Raw genomic sequence first — 10,460 nt, forward strand, 5'->3', positions numbered from 1 at the left:
GTGTTCAACAAATTAGCCCAAGGCCCATATTTAAAGAAATGAGATAAACTTTTAAGTAATAGTTCATGTGCATTTAAAAAATATTATTGGAAGAGGTTTGACGGTATTAATGTTTAAAAAGTCAACTCTTGATGAAGTTCACAGTCTTGAACATGGTTTGAAAGATGCTGCCTGATCTTCCCTCTGCCCCCCTTGCCCCTGCCTCCACTCCAGTCTTGCCTTGCCCCTCTCCTTCCATGCCCCAGCCACACTGGCCCTCTCTCAGCTCTCATCCCAGGGCCTCCGTGCACTCCCGCTGCCTGAGACACTCCGGCCCCACTCTAGCCAACCCTCCTCAGCACCCTTCTAGGCTCTGCCTAAATGTTGCTGTCCCAAAGAAGCTCTCCCTCCCCCCACTCCTTCCATTCCCACCTCCCGCAGATCCCCTGACTGTTTTCTCTCTTGGTACCTTTCACCTTTGCTTCATATCACCGACCATGGTTTGAAATCACTTAGGCACGTGCATTTCTTTCTATGTCTCTCTAAACCTGTGCTGTTCAATACAGCAACTACCTGAGGCTGTTAAGCACTTGAAACACGCCTAGTCCAAATTGCGATGCGCCATAAGTGTAAAATCACACCGGTTTCAAAGACTTGATAGGAATAAAAGACTGTAAACTAAGAAATAAACAACTATAAAAATAAAAAGTCAACTCTTGGGTTAAATTTAGCTGATAGAATTAAACTATTTAGGTCTTAGTTAAGAGGCTGAAGACATCAAGAAAACAATTGCCTTGGTTTTAATAACTCAGTTTCACTGTTCCATAATATTGTATTGAGTTCCCTTTAAAATCATATGATATCTTATCTGTTTAAATTTTTTAGATATGTTCAAAATATCTGGAAAGTATGAAATAACCGAGTTTGGAAGTTTTGCTTAACTCCATCTTTATTTTCTTACATGTATATGTAGTATATCTAAGGCTAGTTAGCAATTGCATGTATTTTTTGGGTTGACATGTTACTAGAGACTGCTTTACCAGGAAACAACTAAAACTAGTATTTTCTCAATAACTCCGTGTCAATATTACATATGCAGCTCATTTTGTATAATTTGTAAATCTTGTTCCTGTTTTTTAAAAGTCAGATGTCCAAAGGAAAGGAAGTTTCTATCTTTTAACTGCTTTTGATGTATGTTAAATTTGTTTGTTATGATAAAATACCAACTAAACATGTTAAATATAAGAACATGTAAAAATCGAAGTCTCCTGTTTCAGAAGTTGGTGTGTCTACTTCACAATTACAAAAAATAAAAAATGATGTGTCATTTCTTATATTAAAAAAAGTTTATGTGTCAGAAATGCAATATACAGTAAATATTTCACGTAAAAAGACTAGAGGTACACATTAAAAAGAAAAGATATTTTGTTTGCATACTAAGGGTGGTGTGGGTTACTATACTCTGGGTAGCTTTCATTTATTAACTTGTCTTCACAAATGTTTGAGCCAGCCTATACTTACTATAGCTTTTATTAAAAATACTTTGATGAATTTGAATTCATACTTCAGGAAGACAGTGCACTGCAAACATGGTAAATTTTTTGGTCCTTGTGTTAAAATTAGTAAATATTTCTCACAAGTTTTTATTTTCTTTGCTTGACTCATCCTTGTGGGATCAAATCCACTAATCTTCTAGATTATGTTCACTGTATCACTTATTCTTTTTTTCTCTATGAATATCAGCCTTTTCTTCAGCCAGATTTGTTTAGAGGCATGTTTATAATTTGGTTCCTACTATAACATAAAAATGCTGTGTTGCTTGACTTTCTCAGATATACACTTTAAACTGCTATTTAGTGGTGAAGACATGCAGCATGTAGGTGGCATTTCTAAACTCAGCTTTGTGATTATAAATCCTTTGAATGCGGGCATTCCTCAAAGGTCATGCTTTGGTCCTCTGTCTCACGGCTTATGCTTTTCCTTAGAGATCTCATTCATTCTGTGACTTCATTTATCACCTCTGCATTTGATTCCCAAGTTCATCACCAACCATACTGTCTCTCCTGAGCTCTAGTGTTAAATTTCCTGTGACCTGTCAGACATTTCCACTTGGATATCATGCACATTCTCCATGTGTGGAACTGAATTCACATCTGCTGAAACAGCTCCCTCTCTAACATCCCTTTTTCTGTTCATTGTACTACCAGTCGCCCACACTCAAAACTGCTGTCATCTTGACTCCTTGAGCTCCCTGGGTCCCCAATCCAATCAGGCAGCAATCTCATCCATTCTTTCTTAACAATGTCTCTTGCAGCTGTCCCTTTCCATTTCTGCTGGCACTATGCTCATTTACACCCTTATCAACTCACACAGGACTACTACAACAGCCTAATTAATCTCACAGCTTCCTAATTGTTGCCATGCTTCCAGATTTTCCAATTCATCCTGCACACTCTCTTGAAATTCATCTTCCTAAAACACTTGTTTGATCATTTCATTCTCCTGATAAATTCCTTGGCCTGACATTTAAAACCCTTCATAATCTGGCCCCAAGCTAGCCTTATCCACCTGAATCCTTGGCTTCAGCCATTGTAGGCTGCTCCTTGCTGGGCTGTCTGCATGTATCTCCTGCCCATCCTGATCACTCCCTGGGGATGTCCCCTCCCCCTCTACAGTCTACCCTTCCCTTGAGACTCTGCTTTAATTAAACCCGCTATTTTTTGGAGCTGATCCTGACCACTGCAGCTGGCAGTCATTTCTCCTCCAGGGTGATTAGATCTGTGCCCCTTTTTTGGCACTCAGCCGCCATATGAATGAATTCAGAAGTGACTTTTAGTCTCTAAGGATGGGTACTCATAGCTTGTCTCATCTTCATGAAAGACATGAGTTTTTTACTAGTCTGAGCTGTGCTACTGTTCAGGAAGACTTTGATGATGGCTAAAGCTACCTTTTGGGAAAGGCTTGAGTTCTTGTCAAAGGACACCTTTTGAGCAGCCAGGCGCACTGACTTTCCTTTTGTGTCTAGGCCTAAGGAGGAGGAAACATTCCCAGGCCTGAAGAGCTGCAGCAGGGACATTGCCTAAAATGTGTAGGCATTAGGAAAATACACAACCAATTCCCGGTACTCTTGGGGGTCTTCCTTAGTGACCTGAGGTGAGGCCGTTAAACTTACCAGCAGCACATTGTCCCAGATCTTGCAGGGTCCACTGTGAGGGGCCAGGAGAGGCTAGCTGGCCCACCCTTCCGTCCAGGTGGCTTCAGTGACAGCACTCCTCTGCTTGTAGGTAGGGCCAACAATACCTGAGGATAAGCAACAGAGGGCTGGAATCTCTGGCAAGAAGGCCTTGGGGAAGGATCCTTGCAGGGGTGGGAGGGGCGGTAATCTGCCCACTTAGAGTGAGAGGGGTTTGCACATCAGCACCTGTGCTTCTTAGGCCCCAGTGACATTGCCACATCTCATTGTGTATGCCAGTGGCTTTGTGCTGAGCCTGCTGGATTGTTAGGCATTAGCTCTGAGCCACATCTCTAATTTGACCCCTGAATGGTCATCAGTAATTCCATTTCCACACTGAATGAGCTGCACTGACCTGGGGGACAGGTTATGGATTCTACAGAGGGTAGCACCTCAGTCGGGGTTAGGGAGAAGAGTCCAATAGAGCATGATGGGTATGAAGAACAGCCTCATGGGTGCCCAGAATTCTGTCCACCTAGGACAACAGTGACCCCAAAGATATTCCCTAGCAAAGTCACATGCAAACAATCCCAGGCACTGCTGTGGATGAAATGTAAACTATAACTAAATCCTTTCATGCCCCCAAAACGAATATTCCACAGTCAGTCTAACTAGACAAGCCACTGGCCTGAATGGGCTGAGACTTTGGAGGACTGAGCTCTGTCACTATTGGGGCAGGGCAATTAACTTTTTACACGGTGATTTCTGGGCATAAGAAAGATACTATTCATACCTCAGAGATCATTGAGAAGCTGAATGAAAATAATGGATGACAGTGCTTTTGGGTAAGGAAAAAATGGCTTTAAAAAGTCTTTCAGAATAACATTAGGATAAAACTAGGAAATGGCCCTTTTTAGCATTGTAAAGCAACTCTGTCATTCCTGGATCATGCTGAGATGTATACAGATCTTCATGCCTTGACACACACCCACCCCAACTGTCCTAGCCCAGCTGTATCTGCCTCTTGCTCCCTCTTTCCTTCCCCCACCCCAGACCTGGCCATTTCCCAATCAGAGACAGTACCGCCCTTGTATCTTGAAGGCTGGGCTTGCTGGTCTACCAAGAAAACACTGTCTCCTTCCTTTCCCATTTCTAAACTAGAAGGAAAAAAAATAACAATCCTGAATCAGACTGCTTTCATGAATTGCATCCCATAGGAGGAAAGTCAGAAGGTGGTGATCGGCTCTGTTGGGGGCAAAACTTGTTTTTTCAGGAGCCGCAGCCAGGCATGATTCTTCCTCAAACACATGGTACGTAGACTGGAATCAGGCAACTCTGTGATAGTTTTGGCCCAGAATACAGGCATTAGCTTACTGAGCTCCAACTCCAAAGAAAGGCCCCTTTTGTTCCTAATGGGGAGGGTATCATCCACTGGACAGCGTGAGGAGAAGAGTAGTCCTGCTAACTCGTGAAAGTGAGACTTGACAGAATGAAGTCTGAACTAAAGCCATCAGCCCCAAAACCTGGTGGTTTGAAAAGGTGTTATATGGCTTCCATCTCAAGTTAGCTAACCACCCTTAAGAATAAATTCAGTACAATGCTCTGCTTCCAGTTAAATGTTCTGCATGCATTCTTTAAAGTTTTTTTAATGCCATCTTGAAAATTCCTGGAGTTAACTACCTTAAAGCGGTGGTTAGACTCCACTTAGACCAAGTGCCTTGGATAGAACCCGGAGGCAAAGTCCATATCCTAGAATACAGTGTCTCTTAAATAAAACACAGATATTTTTTCTGTGTAGCCAGAGAAATGATTTTTCATTTAAACTACTGTATCTCTCTGAGTAAGTTGCTACTTTCTCCTACCACAACTCTATTTCACCACACATACCCCTCTCCACACAACCACCCCCAGGCTGGCTTGCCCTCCTGACCCTATCCTGGCAGGTATAATAGTAGGGCCATGCTACAACAAATACCCAAGGAAAACTGCAGGCCTCTCAGATGAACAGAACTCCTATAAATGATGGAGCTTCTGTTAGACTGCGGCTTCCTTAAGGTCCTTGAGAGCAGGTGCATGTTAGGTGTTCAGTAAATATTTGTTAAATTAGTAATTGGGTTAAGCAGACAGAATTCACTTGAAAAGCAATCCTTTTCTTTTTTTGGACTGTAATTTTCGCCGAGTGTGCTTTCCATGCTGAAGACCATGGAGAGTTCTCTGGCCGGTGAGTGGAAGCGTGGCAGAGAAGAAAAGAAGCAAGGAACTGGCAACAGGCAGTGGATCTAAACTTGTAGAAGGAAAGGCCAGAGGGCCCGCTCTACATTTCCATGCATTCCTCTTTGTTGGGCTGTATGAAAATTGATTCAATAGTAAAAAGTGTGTACATGGCTGGGGGAGAAACCCCATCTAGATACATATCTGCCAGTAGTTTCTCAGTAGAATGCAAAATTGGAGGCATCTTGCAATCTCTCAAAGCTGGAGCTGTATTGGGGGTGGATGCAAGGTATGAGGGCTGGGAACACTCTGATCCAGTTATAGGATACCATTATCCTGTTCCCTAACACACCGTACAGTTTCCTCCAAGTTTATGTATAATCGGACTAGAGGATGTGTTTTCCGAGCTGCTTCTCTGAAATCTGCTTTCTCTGATGAGGAAACCAAGATAGCTTCAATCTACTAGGTGGTCAGAGTCTGTGCGTCCTGGCCAGGACAATGTATACCCTAGTTATGCACACTTTTAACAAATGTACAAATGCATAAGCATTTACCAAGTGCCAGCTAAGAACTGTGAACAAAAATGCAGTGCTGTATCCCCTCAAGGAGCTTACAGTTGAGAAGCAGAGATGAGATTTTAAGACTTTGGGGTAAATGCCCACAAAGAGGCCACACTCCAGGGCTCATGAGGTTGTGGTGAATCTGCCATAGTCCTCCACTGCTGATGGCAGTGCAAATTGGTACAGCCCTTTCGGAACACAACATGGGACTGACTACGTGTGTGTTTCAGTCACTCCTGCTGCACAGGTTGCCCCCAAAACAATAATCATTTAGTATCTCTCTCCATGGGTCAGGAATTCAGGTTGGGTACAATGGGGATGACCTCTCTCTGCTCCACAATGTGTGGGACTGAAGGACTGAATAAATTTAAGGCTGTTCATTCCCATGTCTAGTGGTTGATGCTGGCTATTGACTGGGGACCTAATTGGGAATGTGGGCAGAAGGCCCACATTTGGCCTCCACATGTGGCCTGGGCTTCCTCATAATATAGTGGCTGAATTCCAAGGGCAAGTATCTTGAGAAAGAGGGGGAGGTGGAGACAGAGCATATTACCTTTTATAACCTGGGCTTGAAAGTACCATGTTTCTTCCACTGCATTCTGTTGATCAAGACAGCTACAAAGAATTGACCAGTTTCAAAGGGAGAGAACATAGACCCCACCTCTCAATGGAGGGATGTCCCACATCACAGCACGTGGGATGGGACATATATTGATGTGGGCATTTTTGAAAAATATAATCTGCCACAATGTGAAAAGCCCACCAAAATGTTAATTTTCATATTAATGCTCTTTTAATACTCCTTGGCTAGGAAAACATTCATCAGGAAAAACATTATGTCTAAGGATGTTTATTATGTGCATTTGTTCATTTATGTATCCATCCATCCAATAAATATTGATTGAAGTGTTTGCTAGGTGCTAGGAATATAGAGAAGGCTTAAGATATCCTTTTTTCTCTCAAATACCTTCTAGTCTATCATAGCTAGACTATAACAAAACCCATCAAGTGTTCAGTGATAGATGGTCTAATAAATTATAGTACATCAACTCTGTGAGATACATCCTTGAATGAGACACTTATAGACTTACTTTGACCTCTTTTAAAAACTCCTACAACTTTGAAAAGACTGTGGGAAGATGGGGGAAATGTTGGGTGGAAGTAAAAACAAATCAAAGTTGTATGTCTACTATGATAACAGTTATGTAAAAATATGCATGAAGATTGCCAAGGACTAGAAAAACTATCAAATGTGAACTCACTTGTTGAAATAGGAATATGGATTGTTTTTCCATTTTCAACTCTTTTCTCAATGCTGTATTCCTTTTACAGTTGAAAAGGTCCAGAAAGAAAAGTGATGCAAATAGGATTTTATAGGTTAAAGGATAGAAAGCTCTGCTGAGACGTAGAGAATGGACTTGAGGACACGGGGAGGAGGAAGGGTAAGCTGGGACAAAGTGAGAGAGTGGCGCGGACTTATATATAAATGTAAAATAGACAGCCAAATGTAAAATAGATAGCTAGTGGGAAGCAGCCGCATAGCACAGGGAGATCAGCTCCATGCTTTGTGACCACCTAGAGGGGTGGGATAGGGAGGGTGGGAGGGAGACGCAAGAGGGAGGGGATATGGGGATATATGTATGTGTATAGCTGATTTACTTTGTTATAAAGCAGAAACTAACACACCACTGTAGAGCAATTATACTCCAATAAAGATGTTAAAAAAAACACAAAAAACCAAAAACTCTGCTGAGCAAGAAGCTGAGGAGAGACTTCATGGGAGAGGTGGCAATCAAATTTCAGTAGGAGGAGAAGCAGCAGGAATCAAGACATGAAGACAGAGGAGGAAGAGCTGTCTTTGGAAAACTGCAAAGAATCCAAACCAAGATGTATTTAGAAGAGCATGGGAAGGTGGGACCAGAAGGAAAGGTGGACCTTAGTTACTGGGCTAAGGACTGCAGACTTTATTTGTAGAGACTCTGAAGCTTTTTGAGCAGAGGAAGTCAAAGCAGTACTTAAGGAAGATGACCGACCACAGTCCTGAAGATGGACAGAAGCTGGAGCAGCTGCAGGCACGGAGACCTGTGAGAAGGCTGCGGCAGTAATCCAGGGCCTGGACTGCAGAGGTGGCAGAAAAGGCTGGAGAGCATTTGTAGAAGAAAACTGGTCCTAACTTGGTAATTTGGTGCACACGACTCCAATGTTTCAGTTTAGGTCATTATTATATGAAGATAGTGGCAGTAACAGAACTAGAGGAAGAGGAACTGGTTTGGAGCAGAAGAGAAATTTTAAACACATTAGGTTTGAGCTGCTCTTGGGACATCCAGATGGAGATGACAACAGATAGTTGGAAATAAAAGTCTGAATCGTCTAAGAGATCCCCACTTTTGGCAAAACAATTTGACTGTATCCCTCTTCCCTGAATGTTCTTCCCCCAGCTATCTGCAACGGGTCCTTCCTGTCTTCACCAAGCTCTCTGCTCAAACATCACCTCCTTGGACCCTTTCATGCTACCCTTAAAATGGCACCCCTGTCACTCACCATCCCCCATCCCCCACCTGCTCAGTTCTTCTTCATTGCCCATGCCTGAGATTTTACTTATTACCTGCTCCCCTCACCAGCATCCCCTTTAGAGATGGGATGCTAGCCTCATCTTCCTGTTTGAAGAACTAAACATTAAAGGGTACCTATGTGTCAATTCACTCTTAAATAAATCTCTACTGTGAAATGATAACAACTAATAGCATATGTTTTTCTGACTCCATCAGATCCTAGTCTAAAGGCTTAAAACTCTTCTGCTATGTTATAGATCAAAAATACAACTCAGAAGAAAGGGCACACACCAGTGGGGCGGTGGCAGACACTTCCAGGTACATCCCACTGGCCAGCAGTTAATCACAAGGACACATCTAGCTGCATAGGAACCTGGGAAAAGTTGTTTTGGGGCCATGGCCAGCTAATAACCCTAGTACTACAGAAGAAGCAGGGAATGGATATTAGGCAACAGCAGTAGTATGTCCCTGCAGGAGATGTCTGAATCAATCTGCAGAGCCCTGGATGTGCTTGACTCCAAGAACAGTAACTGTGCATACAGAACTCCCAGTCCCCTTGAACAATTTAACTTTCGCCAAGTGCTTCCATAATTGGCTCACCTTCTCCCCCTTCCCCAGGCACTGAAAATGAGGAAATGTTCAACATTTCTGTATTCCAGATGCCAAAATTCTATAGAGCAAAACACTGCAGACATGTCCATGCTGCTTCTCCTTGACCAACATCCTAAGTACCTGCGGCCGGCACCAGCTTCACATCTGCAGGACCCAGTGCAAAATGAAGGTGTGGGCGCCCTTGTGCAAAAATTATCAAGACTTTTAAGGCAGCCACAGCAGAGCATTAAACTCAACACAGGGCCCTTCTAAGCGTGGGGTTCTGTATGATTACCCAGCTCACAGGCCTGGGAAGCCATTTCTGTATTTAGCCTTAAAAAAAAAAAAAAAAAGAAAAAAAAAAGAAAAGGAAGAAAGGAGCTGTTACATATCGTGAAACCCACAGGCAAGTAATGTTGGCTTTTCAGCCTGCTTCAGCTTTTAGGTGTGATCTTTTTTTTTTTCCTCATCATGGCTCAGAAAACATAGAAGTGGTCTGGGGGAGCAAACAGCTGGACTGTCTCATTTTACAGAAGACCCGGAAGCCCAGAGTGGGCCTGTGAGTGTCCAGGGTCTGGCTTGGTGCTGGTACCAGAGTCCACTCTAGAAGTCTGGCCTCTACACTGTGCCCCCTGGGAGCCCTGGCTGCACTGCAGGAGGGGGTCATTTTCCCCATCAGACAGGCTCTGTGATGTCAGGTCCCAGGCATCCTGGACAGTCTTGGGACCTCCCATTGCTTACTCTGTCTAGACTCTTCTTTGGGCCTCTAGTCAAAGAAGAGACAAAACCAGAAGTCACCCTGTTCTCGGCTCCCTTTGGGGGAGGTGCCACTGGTCACGGAAAGGCTGAGTGGTGGCCTGAGAAGGAAGAGCTTGGCCACTGCGCTCTGATGCTCCCTTGTCCGACGCCTCCAGGCTACGGGTCTGTGCCCCTCTGTGTGGAGGTGGGCAGAGAGGTTACAGGACGGCTGCTGGACACAGCTTGCCTGCCAGGTGCCTGAGGCTCACCATGAGGGACACTTACCAGAGTGAGGGATGGGCACACAGTCATCCTGGCGGAGGTTGCAGCAGGAGGCCGCAGGCTGGGGAGTGCCGTGTGGGGACTGCACAGAGCAGGGGCAGCGGCAAGGACAGGTGAATGCGTCACCGGGAGCAGGCAGGCCAGGTGTCAGATGGGCACGCTTTTCCCCAGGGGAGGGAAGGCTGTTCGAGACGCGAGGCAGAGAAGAAGGGAGTGATTAGCAAGCAAGGAGTGAGTCGCATCCAGTCCCCAGGGCAGCGCGCGCACGCGCGCGCGGGCTGCGGGCTCTCCTGGGTGCAGACTTGGTGGCAAGTGGCACAGCCGGCACCAGGAAAGGTGCCAGGCTTCCTGCGGGGGCCTCAGGAGGTGGGGTCG

This window comes from Delphinapterus leucas, chromosome 9, assembly GCF_059928025.1.
Source record: "Delphinapterus leucas isolate spDelLeu-1000000601 "Yukka" chromosome 9, BTC_Dleu_Yukka2, whole genome shotgun sequence".
NCBI classification, from domain to species: domain Eukaryota; kingdom Metazoa; phylum Chordata; class Mammalia; order Artiodactyla; family Monodontidae; genus Delphinapterus; species Delphinapterus leucas.